The sequence below is a fragment of the Lithobates pipiens genome, unplaced genomic scaffold (genome assembly GCF_037356315.1).
Source record: "Lithobates pipiens isolate NorthernLeopardFrog02 unplaced genomic scaffold, aLitPip1_a1.2 Scaffold_1, whole genome shotgun sequence".
NCBI lineage: Eukaryota > Metazoa > Chordata > Amphibia > Anura > Ranidae > Lithobates > Lithobates pipiens.
In genome coordinates this window covers 232,203,061-232,228,253 of record NW_027507685.1, presented here as the reverse complement: position 1 = coordinate 232,228,253, position 25,193 = coordinate 232,203,061, and the positions used below count along the sequence as shown (strand labels likewise).

Sequence of the window (25,193 nt, the reverse complement as noted above, 5' to 3'; positions counted from 1 at the left end):
CCCTCCCCCGGTCGGTCGGCCACCAGCCCCACACTTACCCCATATCTAGGTTACGGCAGCACTTCCTCCGGGCGGTGGGGGACTGCTCCTGGTGCTTAATGGCAGCTACCCCTGCCTCTCCTCCGTCTATCTCCTTGGTGGACAATAGGATTGCTTCTTCTCTCTGCCAATTGGGTGACTGGTCTCAGGACCTGCTTCCTGATTGGCTGGGAGAATAATCAAGAAGACAATAGCGAATATTTTTTTAAAATCAGAATACCGTATATACTCGAGTATAAGCCGAGATTTTCAGCCTCTTTTTTGAGGCTGAAAGTGCCCCCCTCGGCTTATACTCGAGTCATCGCTGTCTGCCCGCTCGATCAGCGTGTCGAGCAGACAGACAGCGGCCATTCTATTCAAAAGCCGCGCCTCCGGCTCCGCCTTCGCCTGTGATAGGCGGAACACTGAATTTCCCAGCAGCCTGTGTTCCGCCTATCACGGACATCGTATCATCCTCGTACTACGGACGAGGATGATACGATGTCTGTGATAGGCGGAACACAGGCTGCTGGGAAATTCAGTGTTCCGCCTATCACAGGCGAAGGCGGCGGCGCAGCTTTTGAATTTTACAATGGCCGCCGACGAAGAGGGCACGGGACGGAGGCAAGGCAAGGCACGGCACGGCACGGGACGGGACGGGACGGGACGGAGCCAAGGCAAGGCACGACACGGGACGGATGCAAGGCACGGCACGGGACGGAGGCAAGGAGGCAAGGCACGGGACGGAGGCTCGGGACAAAGGCTCGGGACACAGGTAGGCTGGACACACACACACACACACACACACACACACACACACACACACACGGATGGATGGAGACACACACACACAGGGATGGATGGATGGATGGATGGAGACACACACACACAGGGATGGATGGATGGATGGACACACACACACACAGGGATGGATGGACGGACACACAGGGATGGACGGACACACAGGGATGGACGGACACACAGGGATGGACGGACACACACACAGGGATGGACAGGCATGTCTCACCCTCGGCTTATACACGAGTCAATAAGTTTGCCAGTTTTTTTGGGGGTAAATTGGGGGCCTCGGCTTATATTCGGGTCGGCCTATACTCGAGTATATACGGTAAAGCTTATTAACAACTTTTAATAGTACAATAAACAATCCACATTCCAAAGTATTACATTCATACAATACCTTCACAGAATACAAAGTAGAATAATGTTCTTGTATAATAGTGAATATAATTTGCTATTGTCACACAACTGGGTGTGCTCTGCGCCCTGAGCCCACCCTTTTTTTGTAACCAATTAAAGCCTCTGGCTCTAATCACATACTTCTAAAAAAAAAAAAAAACATTGGAATCTATGCCTCCGGCGCCCCGCATGTAGATTAGGGGGGAGGCGCATGGATTAGAGGGATGGCGCATGGATTAGGGGGGCAACGTCCCTGCACCCTGCATTACGGGCCGCCACTGGTTCACAATAAGACTAAAATATAACAATTCATGAACACGTGTAAAATTGCCAGCCATGCCTGCAGTGTATTTGTTGTTACTGGCACCCCAAACACACCAATCAAGTGCACAAAAATGTTTGAACCTCAAAAAAGTACAAGAGCTCCTCTGCTGTGTTGCACATAGGGCAGGCAATTGAGATGAATGTATGTCACAGGGCAACATGCAAGAAATTCACAAAAATGTGCATATGTGTGACACCCAGGGTCATATGTCAAAGTGTGAATTGGGTCTAAATACAAATTTTCCCAGAGCTTAGTAAATGTGGTAAAGCTCCACTGATTTCCTCCATCCAAATATGTGCAAGCAAAAATTTTATTTTTTATTTTTTTTCCTTTCACCCGATTACATTATTCTTTACATTTACTAAGCTCTGAAGAAAATAAGTGCAGCTTGTCTTGTCACAGTACACAGTCTATTTGCCTTTAGTAAATGCTTTAGTAAATCAGCCTACTGAATGCAGGGTACTCTGTCATTAGTACATATGAATATTGCAATCTTCCCTCCTCCAATAAGAGAGGCCTTTGCAACCATTGAAAAGAATGCAAGACATTTTGTGAATGGTGGTGATGCTGAGAAAGTGACTCCTCTGTGATCTCGGTACTCCTGGTAGGACTGCATGTTGATTTACAAATCATATAGAATGAATGAAGCAGAAGTAGGGAGAGACATGCAGTCAAGGCTGGACTTACCATTGGGCTTCACTGGGCTCAAGCCCATGGGCCCCGCCCAATAGGGGGCCCCCATGGGCCCCACTGAGATACATAGCCGAATGTACTCGGCTCCGCTCACAGTCACGCCCAGTCCCGCCCTATGATGGACATAACTCAGGGACTGGGCGTGACTGTGAGCCAAGTACACTCCGCTCCTCTCTGGACTGCGAGAGGACCCGAGAGCAGCCGAGATGCACAGGACTCTGCATCTCGGCTGCACCATTTTTAAACTTCAAGACTGCAATGACAAGGCTGCAAATGACACTGACAAGGCTGCAGATGGACACTGATAAGGCTGCATTGATGGGCATTTAAATGTAAGTTTTTTTTTCCTTAAACTTCCCTCCTAAAAGTTTTTTCCCTTAAAATTCCCTCCTAAACTTGGGGTGTGTGTTATACGCCAGAGAGTGTTATACGGAGATAAATACGGTAATGTATAGAAGGTAGGGCCTGAAAGTGACTCAAGACCAGGGGCCCACACCACCCTAAGTCCTGCCCTGCATGCAGTGCAGATCCCTCTACAGCAGGGGCAGCAACCTATAGATCATGATTTACCAGTAGTTTGCAGACAGATGACTGGTAGATCGTGGTCTGGGCTTGCTGATCCGCCATCCCAGAGCATCAAACAGAATGCAATGCAGAGGAATTGCTTGTAAAGTTGATCTGTAGTAGGGAGTCGTATAATCCAATGTCTCCTCTGTAGTGCTGACACTCCTGTCCCATGGGGAGTGATACCAACTGCACCCCACCTCTTATCCCAGCTAGTGGTTTCCAGAGTGGTGCCAGCAGCAGGAAAGAAGAGTTCTTCAGGTCAGTGTGAAGCAGTACACTGGGCATAATAGCAGCCTTGCGTTGCTTTCTCACCACCTGCTTTAACCCTTGGGGGACCATTCGGAAAACACAGCATGGCTTGCGCATGCGCAGTAGGAAGCAGGCTATGAAGCCGCAGCACTTCCTGTTTCCCTTAGTGAAGATGCTGACGTCTGCACCCTAAGCTGGATGGATCGGCTTGGGGTGCTGAGATCGCGGGGTTGTAATGTCTCACGGCTTTTCACCTTAATGCATTAAGGTGAAAAACTTCTCCTGAGCCCCCCTTTTACTTACCTGCGCCCGATCCATTTCAGCCCAAAGCATGAGCCCAGCGGCTTCAGCTGCTGTCTCTCTCGTCATTGGATAGATTGATAGCAGCAGGAGCCATTAGCTTCCACTGCTGTCAATCAAATCCAGTGACACGGGAGCCAGGGCCGAGTCCTGCTGTCTGTGTCAATGAAAGCAGTGGGACTGGGGAGCGAGCACGCATGGGTGCTCCCCGGGACAGCGGCTCTCCAAGGGGGCACCCAATGGAGGGGAGGAGCCAGGAGCACTGCCGAGGCACCTGAGAAGAGGAGGATCTGGGCTGGTCTGTGCAAAACCATTACACAGAGCAGGGAAAGAAGCAGAACATTTACAATCACGTTAAAAGGGGTGTTCCGGCCGCGATGTTTTTTTTTTTAAAAGTTAGCAGCTACAAACACTGTAGCTGCTGACTTTTAATAAGGACTCTTACCTGTCCAGTGAGCCTGTGATGTTGGCCCCCCAAGGCTGATCCGTCCATCGGTTCGGCTGCCGGCACCGCCATCTTAATGAAGGGAAACAGGAAGTGAAGCCTTGCGGCTTCACTGCCCGTTTCCTACTGCACATGTGCGAGTCATGCAGCGCTTTGTGAATGGCCCCATTGTTTTCTGGGACACACACATGTCCCAGAAGGCAACGGTGCCGCTCGCCAAAGAGGTGGAAATGCTGTGGAATAGGAAGACTGTCTAGCAACAGGGGTTTCTGGTAAGTTAAAAAAATGTTTTATTTTTTTTAAGAATATTAATGTTATTTTTTTAGGGTGGCCCTCCAAGTTTAAGTAGTCCGTGTGATTAGAGTCTAGTTATCCAACCCAATGATATCTAAGTGATAATACAGGCAATTAAATAATAATAAAAACAATAGCAACCATGTCATACTTACCTGCTCTGTGTAATGGTTTTGCACAGAGCAGCCCTGATCCTCCTTTTCTCGGGTCCCCTGCTGGTACTCCTGGCCTCTCCCTCCTGCTGAGTGTCCCCAGAGCAAGTAGCTTGCTATGAGGGCACCCATGCAGGCTCACTTCCGAGCTGCTGCTCTGTGTGTCCAATCACCCACAGAGCTACAGCTTGGCCCCACCTCCTCTCTCTTCATTGGCTCACTGGCTGTGAAAGCCGAGGCTCTCGTGCACATCTCTGAATAGTGATGGGCTCAGGTAAGCATTAGGGGGCGGGGGGGTGGTGCACAGAGAAGGATTTTTACCTCCATGCATTAATTAATGCATAAATGAATGAAAGTTAGAAACATTGACCCTTTACAACCACTATAAATAAATAAAGCACTTCACAAAGACCCACAGATACATTCTTCTGATCTGTGCTTCCAGTGCAGTGCACATTAGTGTCCAATCATCAGATGTATAAAATGTTAGGTGAGGCCCAACAAAATATAATGCTGTGGTCTGCCAACTGATAGGACAAATGTAAACTGTAAGACTAGGTTTATACATGTGATAAATTCCTGTGCCTCTAAAAAGTGACCCGAATTGCGATTCATTATTACATGCCTACTTTTCAACTATACAGTAATACCTTGGATTGCAAGTAACACGGTTAACAAGCGTTTCACAATACAAGCCAAATTCGGACTCTGTTTGCGAGTGTTGTCTTGCAAAATTAGCAGGATTCAAGCCTCTGTGCGGTGTGCAGTACCACATTTGGCCAGAAGTGCGGGGGGCACCAGTGACACTCAGAGCCGTTCGGAACTTCTCAGATGCACTCAGAAACACTCCGTTCCTGATTGGTTTCCGAGCCTCTCCGAGGCTTTCCGGGTGCATCCGAACGGTCTCCGAGTAATTCTGAGTCTCTCTGGTGCCCTCCCCCCCACCTCTGGCCACATGCAGTACTGCATACAATCAAAATCTTCGTTTCCATTGACTACTATGGGGAAACTCTCTTTGATATGCGAGTGTTTTGGGATTACAAGCATTCTCCTGGAACGGATTAAGCTCGTAATCCAAGGTTCCATTGTATTTGCATTTGCTTTTACTGTTTTTAATAAAGTCAAACAGAATTACACTATGGAGATCTCTTCTATAATCCTTTCTATGGTGTGAATATATTACATAAAATCCAACCATTATATTGGAGGAGCAGAGGAGGTTATAAGGAGAAAGGTCGTCCAGAACATAGCAGGACGATAATAATGTGACATTTTGGGATCAATTTACTAAGAGTTAAAAAAAATGGTAAATAAAATAGCTTTTGTGTTAAAACAATTTTGAAAGTGAAATTCACTAAGAATTGTGCGGTAAGTAACTACTACAGTAAAGTTTGTATAATGCGGTAATTACCACATATTTTCATGTGGTAATTTATGGCATTGATCTGGTTGATAAGGATGGGCTGGGAAGCCGGCTGCCACGTCCTTAAAGTGGACTTCCAGGTAAAAATACAAATAGGTCTTACACAATGGACCACACCCCCCCCTTTCTAGATAGCATTTTTTTTTCAACTTGTTTTGTACATCATTTCCAAATCTACATCGGCCCTCCTCCCTCCCCACTGCCTTCTGGGACCTGTGTGTGTCCCCCCAAGACGGGTCCATTCAGAAAGTGCAGCACAACTCACGCATGCGCAGTAGGAAAGAGGCTATAAAGCCGCAAGGCTTCGCTTCCTGTTTCCCTTAGTGAAAATGCCGGCGCTGCACCTGGAGCAGATGGACGGATAAGGTAAGTGTCCTTATATTAAAATTCAACAGCTGCAGTATTTGTAGTAGATGTGCAATTTGTTTCGAAATATCCAAATAAAGGAAAACCCGTTTAACACATTTTTCCGAATATTCGTAAATTTGAATATTCGAAAATTTGTAAATTTGTACAGTCACACATTCGTAAATTCATGCATTTGTAAATTCGTAAATTTGGATATCTGAAATAATAATTAACTAATAATAACTTAACTATTACTAAATAAATTATAAATTAAATTATAGGTATTGTAATTTCCTTTCAAATTTGGCTGTTAGTGAACATAACAAATACAAATTTATCACAAGTTACAAATTATCCGAAATAACAAAATGCCGTATCTAAACGAATTGAACGTAATGAATTGATAACAATAAATAACAATAATAATAAAAACGTTTATTCATTATTTATTATTAATTTGTTCCGTTCCATTTGTTTAAATGCGGCATTTGTTATCTTGGATAATTCGTAACTTCAGATAAATTCGTATTTGTTTTGTTGTTTAAAGGGAAATTACAATACCTATACCTAATTTAATACCTAATTTAATAGTTAGTTACTATTTCAGATTTTCGAATTTCAAATTTCCGAATTTTCTAATTTACGAATGTACAACTCTACGAATATACAAATTTTCTAATTTATGAATGTACGAATTGCGATCATAATGAATGCCCCGAAAAATGAAAAAAAAAAAAAAAAAGAAAAATGAATGAAACGAAGACATGTCTAATTTGTAGTTGCTGACTTTTTTTGACTTTAACAATGGATGAATCATCAGCTGTCAGCGGGTTCCCCACTAACAGCTAAATATAAAGAAAACATGCAGGCAAATAAAAATGATGAAAAAAAAACTGTGGGGTCTCCCCAATGCATGCCAGGCCCTTTGGGTCTGGTATTGATTTTAAGGGGAAAAAAAATGGTGTGGGGTCCAATATGGGATCCATAGCAGACCCTTATCTGAGCATGCAGCCCTGAAGGTCAGAAAAGGGAGGGGATGAGCGAGCCCCCCCTCCTGAACCATACCAGGCCGCATACCCTCAACATGGGGGGATGCTTTGGGGCAGGGGGGCAATGTACACATGGGCTTTTAGCAAAGTTTAGGAGCTGCTGTGGTCAGGGGAGCTTCAACCCCCCTCTCCTGAACAGGAGAATCACATTCAGGGTAGAAACATTTTGACCACTGGCCATGGGAAAATGCCAAATGCATCAAAATCCGTTTTGCATTTTCCCATGGCCTCAGTAAATGACAGCCCCCTTCACATCTAGCATAGTGGGAGTTTTGTGTCTCGTTTTTCCTGGGACACGCATAGGGCAGCCTGCTGATTTCAGTGGGCTGTGCTATATGTGGCTTATGGGACATGTTGATGTTTTGTGGGTTGCGAGTTTTTACTGTGCATTTTGCAGCATTTGCTACTCGTTTTTTCACATGGCAAAATGTGTGTTTGCCTCTGTGTTTGATGTGCCGTTACCAATTAATGGCACTGAAAGCGCAACTACCGTATTTGCCGGCGTATAAGACGACCTTTTACACTTAAAAAAACTGGCCAAAAATCGGGGGTCGTCTTATACGCCGGATCAGCCTGCTGATGGTTCGGTAATACTGTATGTAGCTTCGGCTACATACAGTATATACCGCTGAGCCAATCCCAGCGAGCGATGTATTCAAATGAATACAGGGCCTGCTCGGATTGGAGCAACAATCTCTGCCAATCCGAGCAGGCTACTCTGTAGCCTGCTCGGATTGGCTTTGAGAGTCAGAGAGGCGCGGGCTGATGATGATACAGCCTCTGCCAATCCAAGCAGGCTTTGTATTCACTAATAGAATACATCGCTTGCTGTGATTGGTTCCAGCAAAAGCAGGAAGAAGGATATGGCGCCAGCTCCTGCTCCAGCAAGAAGGACGGAACATGAAGCGTCGGAAGCCTTGGAAGGGGGTCGTCTTATACGGTAAGTACAAGAAAAAAATGTAATATTAACAGTAAGATTAGGGGGTCGTCTTATATGCCCGGTCGTCTTATACACCGGCATATACGGTAGTAATTTTAGGTGTATAAAGGTTACCATACACTATACCAGTGATGGCGAACCTTGGCACCCCAGATGTTTTGGAACTACATTTCCCATGATGCTCATGCGCTCCGCAGTGTAGTTAAGCATCATGGGAAATGTAGTTCCAAAACATCTGGGGTGCCAAGGTTCGCCATCACTGCAGTATACAATCTGAGTATACAATCTCCTTTAGATTTACCATATTTATATAATAGGAGGAAACACCTATCTAGCCAATCATTCTATATCCAATCAGGCAGGCAATTGTGCTACATAATTGATGGCAGATCTAAAGGAGATTGTACAATCAGATTGTATAATGTATGGCAATCTTTATACACCAAAAAATACTAGTTGCAGTTTCAGTGCCATTAATTGTTAACAACACATCAAACACATTTTGGCATGTGAAAAAACGAGGGGCAAATGCTGCAAAACGCACAGTAAAATACACACAACACACAAAATACCAACATGTCCCATAAGCCACATACAGCACAGCCCATTTAAATCAGCAGGCTGCCCTATGCGTGTCACAGGAAAAACAAGCCACAAAACGAGCACTCCCACTATGCTAGATGTGAATGGGGCCTGAAAGTGAAAAACGCACCATGTTTTGCTCTAAAAAAGTTCTGAAGCTTCTTTGGGGCGATTGCTGTGTGTAGGGCAGCCAATTCAGGTTGATGGGCTTCCCTATGTGTGATGAGTGAAAATGCTCCAAAACGCCTCCCCCTAAAAAACAAAAAAACACAGGTGGGAATGCCAGTTCCTGCTATGCAGAGATGTGAACTGGGCTTGACAGCTGAGTGTTTCTGTCCACTCCCTCCTATGTACTATGTGTATAAAGATGGCCATACACTATGCAGTCTGATTGTATGTTGTGTATTTAGTGAGAAGGGTGATCACTAATTGCCTTTCATTTAAAACAATGTGCAGCTGGGATTGGGAGGGTGGATGATGCAGGGTGTGTGCTAATGAGGTCAGCTGGTCAACTTCTTTCTGTGTCATGACCTAATGTCTGTAAGGGCATAAGAAAGAAGCAATAGATACGTTTGGAATCATGGATGGAGGACAGTAAGGTACGTGTCTGTAGATTTTATGGAAAGCTTTGAAATTTTTGGAAAAAAAGTACATGAATGCTATATTGGTGCATAGGGGGGCTGGAATTTAGCCTTTAAGCCTCACATATGTTTGTGATTATTTTTTTTTGTAAGATTTGTTTTGATGGGCCTGAGTCCCATCCATTCATCAGGGGGCCCAGAGCAGAAGGAGGACTCTTCAGATGCCCCCTGGGACCATGCACAGTAATCCTGAGGCTTTCCTCCCAGCAATTAAATAAAAATCCCCTCCGTCCCATCAGTTCAGTAATATGGTCTGGGGACAGTGAGGGGACTTTTTACTAGTTGTCAGGAGAAGGCAGAGTGATCCTCTGTGCTCCTAACACTGAAATGAAAGTTTCGGCCTCTTTCTTATATCCATTCATCCAGCCAGGCCAAAACTTGAATTTCATTGGGAGCCACAGCAAGAAGAAATACTCTGCCTGCCCATAAAAATGGGTAAATAGTCTCCTCTCTGTCACCGACCCCTGTTGCTGAATTGATGGGGGCAGGGGACATTTTATTTAGTTGCAGAGTTCCTTCTCTGCAGGGGGTGGATGAGCCAGCAGGGCTGTCATGTGCAGAAGATTAGAAATGCTGAGAAAATGGTGTACTCTGTCAGCTTCAGTCCCCGTTCACATCGCTGCGATTTCACATGTGAAATTGCAGCCTATTGCAATGGTACGGTCCCAACCGATGTGACCAACTTTCCAAAAGTAGTTCCTGCACTACTTTTGGTGACTTCAGAAGCGATTTCAACAGACGAGTGCATGAAGCCGCACAGATGTCTTTCACATCGCCCCCAAACTTGCAGTATAATACAGGTTTGAAATCATGCGAATTCAGCTGAATACGATTCCAATCCCAGGTTCAGTGTGACGAGGGCTAAATCCATCTTCAGGTTTTATCAAATTGCACCTTTGCCATTGCTGCCATTTCTTCTGCAGACTCCAGTTGCTCGGCTGTCATATTGATCCTAATGTGTTGTAGAAGAAAGTAGAGGAGCGCTCAGAATTCGATAAAGATAAGTATATTGGTATTTTATTTCAGCAGTAAAAAACACCTTTTTTTACTGCTGAAATAAAATACCAATATACTTATCTTTTATTCTGGGCGCTCCTCTACTTTCTTATCTTCTACAACACATCTATAAGAATCTGACGGCTGCTGTGCCCGGATGGTGCACCAAACAGTACCAATGTATAGGGCACTCTGCATTCTGGGCATTCCTTCAGAACCTAAATGCTGCAATCTCATACATCAGGGATAAATGCCCAGTGCCTTAAAGGGGTTGTAAACCCTGAAGTTTTTTCACCTTAATGCAACCTATGCATTAAGGTGAAAAAACACCTGGCAGTGACCAACCCCTCAGACCCCCCATTTTACTTACCTGAGCCCTGGAACTTGACCCGACGGGGACACACTGTCTCTCTGCAGGGGGTTCTCGGCTCTTCATTGGCTCCCGCTACTGTCAATCAAATCCAATGATGCGGGGGGCAGGGCACATCATACATTCAGTGGCTATGGCCACTGAATGCTGGACTCAGGAGAGTGCCCACAAAGAAAGGTTATCTGATGTGGGGAGGAGCCAAGAGAGCCGCCGAAGGACCCCAGAAGAGGATGTTCAGGGCCACTCTGTGCAAAATGAGCTGCACGGTGGAGGTAAGTATGATATGTTTGTTATTTAAAAAAACAAAAAACAAAAAAAAAAAAAACCCTTACAATCACTTTAAAGTTATGTAGATATTTTCCAGCACCACCAAGGATCATCAAGTTCATCTTAATATAAGGACACTTACCTGTCCAGGGAGCCCGCAGTGTCGGCACCCCTAGCGGATCCGTCCTTTGGCTCCAGGGGCAGGCGTCGGCATCCTTAGGCCCCTTTCACACAAGCGGACCGTTTTTTAGGCAGACCTGAACAGACGCTTCATAGTTCTGTGGAGCGACAGATGTCAGCGGTGACATGTCTGCTAATATCCCCTCAGCTAAATCCAGATTGATGGAAACCCTTTTTTCCATCCGTCTATCGGATCAGATGAAAATGGACAGGCAGATCCGTTTTCATCCCATCCCCCATAGAGGAGAGCGGGGCTCTGACAGGTCCGTTTCTGCACAGTGAGAAGAGACGGACCTGTCATCCGCTGGCTCAGTTGGGATCAATAAAGTGATCCCTGCTGAGCAAACGGAGCCCATCAAAATGGACAGCCCCGTGTGAAAGGGGCCTTACTAAGGGATGCAGGAAGTGAAGCCCAGCGGCTGCACAGCCTGTTTCCTACTGCGCATGTGTGGGGGACACAGAGGACATTATAAGGAGGTAGAAAAATCACACAAAACTTTTTTTTTATAAAAAATTGATTACAGGACAATTAAATCAGCGTTCCAGCCGCAAAAACATTTTTTTAAAAGTCAGCAGCTACAAACACTGTAGCTGCTGAGTTTTAAAAAGGACACTTACCTGTCCAGGGAGCCCGCAATGTCACCCCCCCCGGCCAATCCGTCCATCTGATCGGGTGCAAACACCGCCATTCCAACTAAGGGAAATCGGCAGTGGAGCTTTCGGGCTTCACTGCCGGTTTCCTGCTACGCATGCGCGAGTCGTTTGGCGCTTTCTGAATGGCCTTGTCATCTTCTGGGACACACACAGGTCCCAGAAGGCAGTGGAGGAGAGAAGAGGAAATTACATCCTGGGATTTGGCTGAGCTAGGACAGAAGTATGCTCAGTTCTTCAGAAAAGGTAAGAAAAAGTGGTAGAGGAGCGGTATTTCCTTTAAGACAAAGTAGTAAAAGTGGGTGGGACTTCACTTTAAGTTGTGGATGTGAATGGATTTTGAAAAAGAAGATAGTTTATTGTCATTTTATTGGTTAGATCATCTGTCAGACCTCTGTTTCTTCCTGGGTCCCTGCTGGGGAATTTTACCTTCACAAGTCCCGAGAAATCTCTCTAATAAGGACAAAGAAGGATTTTAATTTGTAAAGTAAATCATCCCATCTGTAATCATTCCATATTCTCTACCAAATTTAAAAAGAAAAAAATATTGTTTGAAAATGTAACTTAAAGGGGATGTAAACCTTCACATATACCCAGTGACGTGACTGGCCTCAGGTGACACACAGAGATGAAACAAATCCTCCTACATAAGTTGTACCTGTCTATCTGCAGTTTTCTCTTCTCTGCATCTGTTTAATGTCCAGAATTTATAAAGCTTGTCTGAGCCGTCAGAAAACAGGAAGCAGAGAGCTGAAATTCTACACTCTACAGCGCTCAGTGAGGAGAGCTAATTAGATGGAAGGGACATCCTGTGTCATACAGCACACAGGAATAGAGCTGTCAATCAGCTGAAAGTCCTTCCCCTTTCACCATTTTTCTCTTGGTGTCAGGAAAACTTGTCAGAAGTGATTCATGCTGATAGCAGACAAAGGAAGCAGCAGACAGAAATGACACTTAGTGCTTCTAATTGAGACAAGTACACATTATAGAAGAATATACTTTATACAAATTTCATGTTCATGTGTGGTTTACAACCACTTTAACTGTTTGCCGACCGCTGGCTGTCAAATGACGGCCAGGCAGCGCGGCTCTTGTGGCGGGAGGGAGTCATATGATGTCCTCCCATTTAAACAGGGAATGCGCGCGATCGTGCGTGCGCATCCCTGTTCCTTCAGTGGCGGCATGTCACGGAGACACCGCTCGACACCGAGGAGGGTGAACAGCCATTGGGTATGGCTGTTTACCACGTTATGATTGCGCTGCACGTGCACATCGGTGGCGGCAAGTTCCCGGGAACAGTGCTCATCACCGACGGCTGGCTGTTTACCCACGTGATTGGCTGTGATCCTTTCACAACTGATCACTTAATGTAAACAAACCGCAGTAACGAGATGTTACCGGGTTCTCCTCCTCACACACTGATCGTGTGTGAGGAGGAGATTGCGGTAACATCTCGTTACCGCTTACAGTGTACACCAATCATACTGATTCCCCCCCCAATAAAGAGGACATGTCACCACTCATCAGTACCTGTCACTCACAGTCCATCAGAGTACCCTGAGTACCTGTCAGTCCATCTGAGTACCTGTTAAAGTCCATGTGAGTACCCAAGTACCTGTCCCAGTCCATCTGAGCACCTGTCCCAGTCCATATGAGTACCCCAGTACCTTTCACTGTCCATATGAGTACCTGAGTACCAACACTGCCCTTCAGAGTACCCAAATACCAGTCACCAGGCCATCAGAGTACCGGAGTACCTATCTGCAGCCCATCAGAGTACCCGAGTACCTATCTGCAGCCCATCAGAGTACCCGAGTACCTATCTGCAGCCCATCAGAGTACCTGAGTACCTATCTGCAGCCCATCAGAGTACCCGAGTACCTATCTGCAGCCCATCAGAGTACCTGAGCACCTATCTGCAGCCCTTGCCTCATAGAATATACGTTGGGGTGTTTACCCAGAAAATTACCCAATTTTGGAAAGCAATTACATTGTCCTGGTGCTCCTGGACCTTCAAAAGTGTGATAGGCAGGGCCGTCTTTAATATAGATTGGACCCCGGGCAAAATTTTTCTTGGGGGGGCCCCCCCAATGCAATTTTGCTCTCCACCTGCTCTGAGACATACAATAAATAGCAGCTAGACTTAAAGTCAGTTTACTGTATCAGATCAGGCAGCAATTGCGATTGGTTGCCAGTGGTTACAGCATATCATTACTGCTTAATGACTGGTTGCTAGAGGTTACAGCACACATTACGGCTCACTGATTAGTTGCTAGAGGTTACAGAAAATTATTTCTGCCTGTTAATTGGTTCCTAGAGATTACTGTTGAGTAATACTGCTCACTGATTGGTTTCCAGAGGTTACAGTTCATCATCCCCTCACTGCAGGGGAGCATGATACACATATGAATGCCACCTTTATTTACATATCAATGCTGCTGGCCACATCTATTTACTTAGTAATGCTGCCAATATTTACATACGAATGCCGGTTATTTACATGTAAACACAGGGTCTGCAGGTGAGTCATTTGTACACAACAATAAGGCAGAACTGGGCTGCATTAGTACCATCACTTCACACTGAGATATCAGGACACAGTACAGGACTAAAACTTCAAGGGACAAGGGAATTTACACTGGGATAGTTGGCAATTATGAGACAGCTGCTTTGGGCCCCACATCAATGACAGGGCCCAGGGCAGCTGCCCCTTTTGCCCTGCCTTAAAGACGGCCCTGGTGATAGGTAGGAATGAAATGAGATGTGTCATTTATGCTCCTAGCTTGCCTGAAGGTACTATTTCAGTGTTCGGCCTCTCTATGTGGCCAGGCTGTGTAAAAGTATCACACATGTGGTATCACCATACTCGGGAAGAGTAGTAGAATGTGTTTTGGGGTGTCATTTTGCTATATACATGCTATGTGCTGGAAATATCTTATAAATGGACAAGTTTGTGTAAAAAAAAAAAAAAAATGCGTTTTTAATTTTTTCCCCACATTTTCCAAAAACTTCTGGAAAAAATTAACCATTCAAAAGACTCATTATGCCTCACAGGTGTTTGCTTTCCAAAATGGGGTCATTTTATGGGAAATTCCATTGTCCTGGTGCTCCAGGGCCTTCAAAAGTGTAATAGATGGTTGAGAAAGATTTGTCATTTATGCTCGTAGAACGTCTGAAGGTACTACATCAATGTTGGAAAAAAGGAAAAAAACTGCGCTATGATAAAAAATATTATACTAATCGTCCACAATGTAACTTTGATCAGCTGCGGCTTGACAGTATTACAGAATTACAAAAAAAAACACACGGAAAATTGAGTAAGCTGCGCTAAATCATAAACCCACATAAAATTCAATGAAGTAAAAAACATTAGACAAAATTTCAATAATAATGTGCAAAAATAGGCCTATTACCCCCAGTCCTAAAGAATAAGGGTTATAGGATAATTTATCACAGTGAACAACGAAAGAATAAAAACAACAAAAAAAATAAAAACACAAAAAAGTGAACACCCAATGTGTAATTATATAAACATTTAAATTCCAACAGAGTCCAATATAGATGAAATCGTCAAATCTTCTACTGTGTAGCAAGTGCTTGATCCACCACCATACAGCCAAAATTACTCCTTACCAGAATTTCATGACCCCCCACTACAGAGGGTCACCAACAGCATGTAACAATAGATATCTCCTACTTCAGAAGGGCCTCAGCTGTTCTCCCCCCTCCACCGATATCATGACCAGGTTGTCAAACAAGTATCTTTAGTTATCTCCCACATATTAGGTCATATGTGCCAATTCCATGCAAAAGAAATGAAGCTCCAATAGTGTAAAACCTTTTAATACAACTCAAATATAAAAACAAAAATGCACTTACAAAGCACAAAGGAAAGATCAGCCTTAAGTCCGATGCGCAGGCCGGATGCAAACGGACAAACTCGGCGTTCCTGGGTACAATTCCTTCGCAAGGGGTGACGTCAGAGCATCGCCCATCCCTACGCGTTTCGCAACAATTGCGTTATCCAGGGGCACGAGCGGCACGCTGTGTCACCTCTATTTATACTGCCACATCCTCACCAAGTCTCGCTCTGGACCCTCGGCATTTCCCGCTCAAACCAAGGCTCATTTTCGATAGCCAACCAGTTGATCAAATTCCCAAAGAGGCCACCCCTCCCATAGTACTCAATTTGGCCAATCACTGTATTAGATCACCCATAGCTTCCCCTTCGTGTCAATAGGTGGGATACCCAATCCCACGGCTTGATGGCCATCCTACGGGGTTTCACCTTCCCATATACGACATCCAATCAGAAGCTAGATTTTTCCCCCACCCCTTACCAGTGTGATGATGACTTCTGCTTAACCAAGCCTCATTTTGACTTGTAAACAAAGCCAACATAACATCCATTCAAATGATCCTGATACATGTCCATCTTACCGTGTCTCGTCCTACATGGACAGGCAGACATGATGACTGCTGGTAACCAAACCTCACACTAAAGACCAAACCTCATATGTGTTAATAATTGCTCCCGATTAGCTACATTGTATTACTCTTCCCTTATTGTACCAGCGTACAGCGCAAAGTCTAAACCGGACTTCCGGTAGACTCAATCAACCTAAACCAAGCCTCACTTCCGCGTACTAGCACACTGCGCGAGAACGAGGCACGGTCCGTGGAACACTTCCGGTGCACCTCACCATGCCACGACTTCCGGTGCGGGTCACCATGCCACGTCCCCCCTCCGTGAACACACATAAAGCAATTTCCGGCATTACTGCGTCACCAAGCGGGAACGCGGCTTGATCCACAGGGCACTTCCGGCATCCCTAATCGAGCCAAGCCTCGCCTACGCATAGCCACATGCAACAAACCCGCCGGGACACTTCCGGCGGATTGCGCCAAAACAAATCACACCTCCCTGTAAGCAGACATCTCATGCTTACATACAGTGGTGCAGTGATAGATCCGCTCCCAAAGAGAACAGACAACATCGCCTCTTGGTCCATAATGCCAACTGCCCCACTACACTTACCCACCCATATTGGCTACACAGATAAACTGAGCAGCATACTGGTCTCGATGTCTCTATCCTAAACTGTCATCAAAAAAAGAGATTAAGGGGGATCTCAACCATTGGCTCCCAAAGATTAATATAATTAGTAAAAATTGCTAAAAATTAAACTAATCAAAATAAAATAAAATGAATAAAAATAACAAACACAAAAATAATGTTGGAACAAACACAAATAGTGTTAGAACAATATAACAACCCCTTCGGGAAGGAAAGCCAAAACCCTCTCTCTCGTGGGTTACATTACATAACCTTAATTATCCCTTAATCCATACAGAACATGGCTCCCCCATGGATTAGGGACCTCATTCTATTTCATGCCCGCCTGGAGGACTAGGGGTACCCATCTATCACAACTGACCTAGGCCACCAACCTCAAAATATATGTAAACAGGTCATACGGGGGCATACCATTAAACTTTCTTACTCATAATGAATCCCCACGAGTCAAATGACCTATCACATATCCCCCGATGCCTGCGGCCCCGAGCATAGGCTAATGGGGGGCTCACAATCTACCATAGCATAAGTAATGATTAGAAAATAGTTAACAAATGGTTGTTAGTATCTAATGCCCCAGAGGGGGCATACTCAAATGACTGTAAATATAAATTCAAATACCATCTGATGTGACACGCGCTATACCCACATATTCAGGCACTGTTGATGGACACGTACCACATACCCACATATTCAGGCATTGTTGATAAATGCGTTCACATCCGTATCAACATTGAGGCCAAAAGGGGTATACGGTTTCAATCTATGTATCCATGCCATTTCCTGTTTCGAAATCTCCCTCACCAGAGACCCACCCCTCCAATGGGGTCAATATTTATCAATCTCCATATATAGAGTGTCGGAGGGGTCTCTGTTATGCACATGATCGAAATGGCGGGAGACTGGATGTTTGTCAAAGCCTCTCCTAATGTTACATCAATGTTGGTGCTCTGTATGTGGCCAGGCTGTGTAAAAGTCTCACACATGTGGTATCGCCATACTCGGGAAGAGTAACAGAATGTATTTTGGAGTGTAATTTGTTGTATGCATATGCTGTGTGTGAGAAATAACTTGATAATATGACAATTTTGTAAAAAAAAAAAAAAAATTGTTGGAAAAAAAATACAACTTTAAAAAACTTCACCATGCTACTTAACCCCCCTGACGGTATTCCCGAGTCTGACTCGGGGTGGATTTTTTATACCAAAAGCGGTATCCCCGAGTCAGACTCGGGACAGCGTCGCTGGATCCAGGAGGAGGTTTCCTTACCTTCTCCTTCGAATCCAGCGATGTCTCCCCGCTGTACGAGCGAGCCGTGCCTCGCTCGATCTATCACATCGGCGATCTCCGTGCCCTGCGAGCGTTGCGACGCACGGGCACGGAGATCGGCGCCAAATTCAAAAAGTGAAATAAACAGTAAACATGCAGTATAATGTAATCTTACAGATTACATTGCTGTATGTAAATATTTCACATCCCCTTTGTCCCTAGTGGTCTGCCCAGTGTCCTGCATGCAGTTTTATATTGTAAAAACTGTTCTTTATGCCTGGAAACTGGAGATTGTCCATAGCAACCAAAACTGTCACTGTACATCAAAAATGATTTTAGACCAGCTAGAAAACAGCGATAATAAATTAGAATGACTCGCAGAATTGAGCGATAGCGATTTGTGGGGAGATCCGTCATCAAATAGTGAAAAGTAATGACAGTGACAATTCTGCAACTCAGCAAATTTCAGTGTTTTTGATTAGATTACATTATTGAATAATTTTTATTATTGTTATATTATTATTTGGTACAATTATTTATAATTATTTATTATATTATAATTTATGATTTAATTTTTCAAACTTTATCATACCTGGGATGTCTGCTAGACTCTGGTTTGGACAGATTTAAGAGAGTTATTCCTAAGAATTGCAGGACTACAATATAAAACACCAAATTTTCATGCAAAATAATGGTACCGCTTTTAGCACCTAAAATCCGAAATAATGGTACCGCCAGGGAGGTTAATACCTTGGAATGTCTACTTTCTAAAAAGGGGTAATTTGGGGGGTATTTGTACTTTCCTGACTTGTTAGAGCCGGTTCACACAGGGGCGACTCAGATCCGACTTCAGGTCGCCCCAGGTCGCACAACATGTAAAAATCAATGTAAGTGAATGAGAGCCGTCTTAATGCACACTACTGAAGTCACTCCGACTTCAGAAAAGGTTCCTGTACTACTTCAATCTGACTTGTAGGCGACTGGTACCCATTGATTTCAATGGAGGTCGCCTCCAAGTCGGATCTCCGTCTATACGGAGGCGACTGTCACAGAATTATCAGCTCTCAAGGGGGAACTCCACGCCAAATTTATTAAAAAAAAAAAAAAATTGGCGTGGGGTACCCCCCAGATCCATACCAGACGGCCAGGAAAGTGGGTAGGGACGAGCGAGCGGTACCTCCCCCCCCCTCCTGAGCCGTACCAGGCCGCGTGCCCTCAACATGAGGGGTGCCTTGGGGAAGGGGGGTCCGTGCGGCCCCCCCACCCCAAAGCACCTTGTCCCCATGTTGATGAGAACAAGGGCCTCCTCCTGACAACCCTGGCCGTTGGTTGTTGGGATCTGCGGGCGGGGGGCTTATCGGAATCCGGGAGCCCCCTTTAATAATACAATGTAACCCTACCCATTCACCTGTGAAAAAAATGTACAAAACAAACACAACACACAAGGGTTAAAATTGTTTATTGCACAGCTCCGGGGGTCTTCTTCCGTCTTCGGGGTCTTCTCGCTGGACTCCTCTGCTATCTTCTGCTAGCTCTTTCACTAGCGGAGGAGCCCGGCTTTCTTCTTCGCCGCCCTCTTCTTCCGACTTCAGGGGTCTTGTCCCCCTCTTCAGTTCTTCTTGCCGGGCCACCGCACCTTCTTCTAGCTCTTTTACAAGCGGCGGCCCGGTCTTCTGTCGCCGCCCCCCGTGGATCTGGGGGAGACCCCCACGCCATTTTTTTGGCGTAGGGGGTTCCCCTTAAGATCCATATCAGACCTAAGGGCCTGGTATGCGCTAGGAGGGGGAACCCACGCTGGTTTGTTTTTTTAAATTTGGCGTGGAGTTCCCCCTTGAGAGCTCATTCTCTGATTGGCCATGGCAAAAGTCGCCTGGCTTGGGGTGAACTAAAGTCGTGTTGTAAGTCGCCCCAAGTCGTGCCCAAGTTGCCTCCAAAAGTCGTGTTGCCCCTGTGTGAACCGAGCCTCAAGAAATGAGATACACCAGATGTACTGAAGGCCTGATCAGATGTGATCAATTTTCAGTGATTGGCACCATAGTTTGTAGACTCTATAACTTTCACAAAGACCAAATAATATACACTAATGTGGGTTATTTTTACCAGAGATATGTAGCAGTATAAATTTTGGACAAAATGTATGAAGAAAAATGACTAATTAGCAAAATGTTATGACAGAAACAAAGAAAAAGGCATTTTTTTTCACAAAATTTAAGTTTTTATTTTATTTATAGCACTAAAAATAAAAACCCACTAGTGATTAACCACTTTCAGACCGGACCATTTTGCTGGTAAATGACCAGAGGTCTTTTTACACTTTGGCACTGCGCTGCTTTAACTGGTAATTGCGCGGTCATGCAATGTTGTACCCAAACGAAATTTGCATCCTTTTATTCCCACAAATAGAGCTTTCTTTTAAAGGTATTTGACTGACTCTGCGATTTTTATTTTTTGTGATATAAACGTAAAAAGACCGCAAATTTTGAAAAAAAATGATATTTTCTACTTTTTGTTGTTAGAAAAATCCAATAAACTCAATTTTAGTCATACATTTAGGCCAAAATGTATTCAGCCACATGTCTTTGGTAAAAAAAAAGTCAATAACTGTATATTTATTGGTTTGCGCAAAAGTTGTCACATCTACAAACTAAGGTACGTTTTCTGGAATTTACGCAGCTTTTAGTTTACGACTGCCTATCTCATTTCTTGAGGTGCTAAAATGGCAGGGCAGTACAAAACCCCCCCAAATGACCCCATTTTGGAAAGTAGACCCCCTAAGGAAATTGATAAGTGGCATGTTGAGCCCATTGAATATTTTATTTTTTTGCCTCAAGCGATTGAATAATGACAAAAATTTTTTTTTTTTTTTTTTTTTTTTTTTACACAAAGTTGTCATTAAATGATATATTGCTCACACATGCTATGGGCATATGTGAAATGACACCCCAAAATAAATTCTGCTGCTTCTCCTGAGTACGGGGATACCACATATGTGGTACTTTTTGGGAGCCTAGCCGCGTACGGGGCCCCGAAAACCAAGCACCGCCTTCAGGCTTTCTAAGGGCGTACATTTTTGATTTCACTTCTCACTACCTATTACAGTTTTGAAGGCCATAAAATGCCAAGATGGCACAAAACCCCCACAAATGACCCCATTTTAGAAAGTAGACACCCCAAGCTATTTGCTGAGAGGCATGTTGAGTCCATGGAATATTTTATATTTTGCCACAAGTTGCGGGAAAATTACAAACTTTTTTTTTTTTTTTTTTACACAAAGTTGTCACTAAATGATATATTGCTCACGCATGCCATGGGCATATGTGAAATAAATTCTGCTGCTTCTCCTGAGTACGGGGATACCACATATGTGGGACTTTTTGGGAGCCTAGCCGCGTACGGGGCCCCGAAAACCAAGCACCGCCTTCAGGCTTTCTAAGGGCGTTACAGTTTTGAAGGCCATAAAATGCCAAGATGGCACAAACCCCCCCAAATGACCCCATTTTGGAAAGTAGACACCCCTAAATTTACGGGTACACTAGTGAGACTAGGTAATAAATGGCGGGTGCCCTGAAACTATAAAAAATAACTAACTAACCAACCAGCGTCACCTGTAACAGTTATATGGTGATCACTGGTGAAAGGGTTAACTAGGGGGCAATCAGGGGGCTTTATGCGGTAGTATATGGGGGTCCCTGGCGCTATAAAAAGCTGCGGCGAACCTAAATACCTACCTGCCTAACTAGCGTCACCTGTGACACTAATACAGCGATCAGAAAAACAATCGCTTATTAGGCTGGGTTCACACTGGAGCGATGCGGGAACGCCACGAATGCGCGGCGGGTTCCCGCATCGCATGCCTCCCGGCGGCAGTTCACACTGCCCTATGCGAACTGCTGGGAGTGTCAGTGAAATGTTAATGACACCCCCAGATCAGTTCGCATATCGCAGTGCGATCTGCAAACTCGGATCGCATGGTGTGAACACCCATGCGATCCGATTCTGCTGCGGACCAAAAAAAGGGTCCCGTGCGAGTTTGCGGCGGGTGCAGCGAATGGCTGAACTCGAATCGCAGAGATTGGATGTGATTTGCACTGCAGTGCGGTGCGAATCACATCCGTTCTCTTAAACCGCTGCAATGTGAACCCAGCCTTAGTGACACTGGCGACGGGGGGTGATCACGGGGTTAAACCTTTATTGGGGGGGGTTAGGGGGGTACATTAGAACTAAAGGGGGCTAACCCTAACTGCCCTAACAGTTATTACAGTCACAAATGACACCAATGCAAAAAAAAAAAAATGCATTGGTGTCACTGTGACTTGGGGGGTGATCGGGGGGTAAAGGGGGGGTGTGACTGTGCCTGGCATGTTCTACTGTGTAGTGTAGTGCTTGTGCAACTCACCGATCCTCTCTCCTCGGTGCCGGAACGAAAAATACCGACACGGAGGAGAGATTACATCACTTCCTCTCCTGTGTTTACATTACAGGAGAGGAAGTGATGTCACCGGACATTTCTATTCGTCGGGAGCGATCGCGAGGGGGTGGCCATGAATGAATGGCCGCCCCCTCATCACCGATCGCTCCTGCACGGATACCGACCGCCGCTGGCACCGGGCGGGGGCCCGATCGGGCCCCCGACCCGCGGGAAGGCAGGGACGTACATGTACGCCCATATGCCTGCCCGTGCCATGCTGTCGACGTACATCGTCGTGCGGCGGTCGGGAAGTGGTTAAATACCACTAAAAGAAAGCTCTATTTGTGTGGAAAAAAGGACGCAAGTTTCATATGGGTACAGTGTTGGATGTGTAATTGTCATTCAAACTGTGAGAGCGCTGAAAGCTGAAAATTGGTCTGGACAGGAAGGAGGTGTAAGTGCTCTGTATTGAGGTGGTTAAAAGAGATGTATGTTGTTGTTTTTTTAGTTCAGAATCCTTCTTACCTCGGTGAATGCTGCATCTGTCCCCCACTGGCTTGAACACTGGGAACCGAGCGATTAAACACCGCTGACTGCTCAGTTCTCCGAAAGTTCCATGAGCAGAGTGCTGATGACTGTCAGTCGCTGGCTCTCTGCTCTGCCCTTCCAGTGCTTACTGGAGTGCTGGGCTGTGGAGGGGTGGGAGCGGCCGGCTCAGGCTCTCAGCGGCCTGCTAAGAGACTGAGCCATGTACCGGTCCAGGCATGTGGGCAGATCACAACTCCATTGCCACAATCTTGCCCGAGCCTGGACCAGCTCTGTGACATCAGCTGACAGCAGGCTTTAGCCCACTGTTTGCTGAAAGCGGGTCACAGGAGTGCAGAATGAACTGAACTCCTGTGATCCATAAGAGAAATACAGCGAAACAAGCGCTTTGACTGTACCTTTAAGTGAAAACAAAACATGTGTTTAAAGCGGAGGTCCACCCTAAAATGGACCTCCGCTCATCGGAATCCCCCCCCCCCCTCCGGCGCCACAATTGGCACCTTTCAGGGGGGAGGGGGGTGCAGTTACCTGGATAATCCAGGTAACTGCACCCTCTTCCGGGCTAGCTCTCTGCGGAAAGGGGCGTACGTTACGCCCCTTTCCGCAAGCGCCCGCCCCCTTCAGCAAGTGCCCCGCTGCCTGCTGGGAAACACACAGCTCCCAGAGGCAGCGGGGACCGTCCTCATTGCGCAGCGCGGCTCGCGCATGCGCAGTAGGGAACCGGGAAATGAAGCCGAAAGGCTCCATTTCCTGATTCCCATACCCAAGATGGCGGCGGCAGCACTCGAGTGTCGATCTAGAGATCGGCTTCGGGTGCCGACATCGCGGGCGCGCTGGACAGGTAAGTGTCACTATTTTAAAAGCCAGCAGCTGCAGTATTTGTAGCTGCTGGCTTTTAAAAAAAAAAAAAACGCGGAGTCCCGGTGGACTCCCGCTTTAATTAAAAAACTGCCTACTTGTTTTACCCAAATCCTAGGCAGTCTGTGTCACATAGGCTACCTGCGAGTATTGTTTTATCACATTAGAAAATGCACTGTGTACATTACATACTCCTGACCTCTGCACCATGTACATTACATACTCCTGACCCCTGCACTGTGTACATTACATACTCCTGACCCCTGCACTGTGTACATTACATACTCCTGACCCCTGCACTGTGTACAATACATACTCCTGGCCCCGGCATTGTGTACATTACCCCTACACTGTACATTATATTCTCCTGACCCCTTCACTATGTACATTACATACTCCTGACCCCTGCACTGTGTACATTAATGTGCACAGTGCAGGGGTCGGGAGTATATAATGTACACAGTGCAGAGGTCAGGAGTATATATATACTCCTGCACTGTGTACATTACCCCTGCACCGTGTACATTACAGACTCCTGACCCATGTACATTACATACTCCTGACCCCTGCACTGTGTACATTACATACTCCTGACCCCTGCACTGTGTACATTACATACTCCCGACCCCTGCACTGTGTACATTACATACTCCCGACCCCTGCACTGTGTACATGATATACTCCTGACCCCTGCACTGTGTACATGACATACTCCTGACCCCTGCACTGTGTACATGACATACTCCTGACCCCTGCACTGTGTACATGACATACTCCTGACCCCTGCACTGTGTACATGACATACTCCTGACCCCTGCACTGTGTACATGACATACTCCTGACCCCTGCACTGTGTACATGACATACTCCTGACCCCTGCACTGTGTACATGACATACTCCTGACCCCTGCACTGTGTACATGACATACTCCTGACCCCTGCACTGTGTACATGACATACTCCTGACCCCTGCACTGTGTACATGACATACTCCTGACCCCTGCACTGTGTACATGACATACTCCTGACCCCTGCACTGTGTACATGACATACTCCTGACCCCTGCACTGTGTACATTATATACTCCCGACCCCTGCATTGTGTACATTACATACTCCTGATCCTTATGTTGTGTACATTATATACTCCTGACCCCTGCACTGTGTACATTATATACTCCTGACCCTTGCCCTCTTCTGCTCTAGGTGCCCAAGCCATTCCCTGTCAGATTGGTTGTACTAGTGTGATCGCTGTATATTCAGAAAACCTCTCAGTCTGATCCTTTGCTGGGTGGTCACACTGATCCTCTTATCTCTACTTGCAGTTGATGTCCTGGATATGTGTTGGG

General features: G+C 45.6%; 1 protein-coding gene across 3 annotated transcripts in view; it reads left to right on the top strand.

Annotated features, from left to right (window-relative positions):
- LOC143984495 (class I histocompatibility antigen, F10 alpha chain-like) overlaps window positions 1-25,193 on the top strand; it is a 166,761-nt gene that overhangs the window by 51,858 nt on the left and 89,710 nt on the right. The gene's annotated exons all lie outside the window — the stretch shown is intronic.